This window comes from Rhincodon typus, unplaced genomic scaffold (assembly GCF_021869965.1).
Source record: "Rhincodon typus isolate 14 unplaced genomic scaffold, sRhiTyp1.1 hic_rhity00016007, whole genome shotgun sequence".
Lineage (NCBI taxonomy): Eukaryota > Metazoa > Chordata > Chondrichthyes > Orectolobiformes > Rhincodontidae > Rhincodon > Rhincodon typus.
Genome location: NW_025981645.1, coordinates 293 through 1,308, shown reverse-complemented (window position 1 = coordinate 1,308; position 1,016 = coordinate 293). Strand labels below are relative to the sequence as shown.

Below are 1,016 nucleotides of genomic sequence, written 5' to 3'. Positions count from 1 at the left end.
GTCCATTGGGACGGTGTAGAGCGGGAGTGAACGGGAAGGGGTTTGGGATGCTGTAGAGCGGGATCCCGCGCTGTCAGTGTGTCCTGACCACAGATTCTGATTTGCAGCAAACGTACGAGGCGTGCTGTACAGCTGTGGGCTGCGTGCTACAGTTGGTCGACGAGCTGATGAAGGGCCAAATCAGGAACGGCTTGGCCGTTGTCAGGTGAGGAGGGTTGGAGTGAGGGTCACTACGCCCATGACCGTCTGTGCTCCCCACCCCACTCCTTCACGTTGCTCCCCCAGATCCCAAGGACCTCACCCTCTGAGGGAATCTCTCCAGTTGTCTCCTGCAGTGGTCCCCATCGCAGCCTATTGCAAAGCGCTCACAGCCAAAAAATTACTCTTCCCCCCTGGGAATCAGCAGCACGGTCCACCGAGAGTTCTCGGATGTTAACGACTGGGAAATGTCGGTGATATTTCCCCGAATCTACCTGCCCTTTAGAGCCAGGTTGGCAGGAAACAGTGACACCGTTTCTCTGCTGGCGGGAAATGACCAGTTGTTACAGATAGATCGAGCCTAGTGACAGGTAAGGATGATGAACCCCAATCTGTAACGAAACATCTGACACCCTTCTCCCCCGCCCCAACCCCGTTATAAACACCCACTCTACACATACAGACACACACACACGTTCATGCATATACACAAACACACACACACACCCACACCTACACCCACAGACTTTCTCTCTCTCTCTCTCACACACACACACACACAGACTTTTACACAAACTTACGCACACACACAGACTTTCACACACACACACAGACTTTTACACAAACATAAGCACACACACACAGACTTTTACACAAACATACGCACACACACACAGACTTTCACACAAACATACGCGCACACACAGACTTTCACACACACACACACACACAGACTTTTACACAAACAGACGCACACACACACAGACTTTCACACAAACATACGCACACACACACAGAGACTTTCACACACACATATG

The 1,016-nt window shown here is 51.4% G+C and overlaps 1 long non-coding RNA gene across 1 annotated transcript in view; it reads left to right on the top strand.

Moving 5' to 3' along the window:
* Positions 1-206, top strand: part of LOC125482726 — a 4,035-nt gene extending 3,829 nt beyond the window's left edge. Inside the window, exon 3 of the long non-coding RNA XR_007261732.1 lies at positions 108-206. This is a non-coding gene — a long non-coding RNA (uncharacterized LOC125482726). The remainder of the gene's footprint in view (positions 1-107) is intronic.
* The last annotated feature ends 810 nt before the right edge of the window (positions 207-1,016 follow it).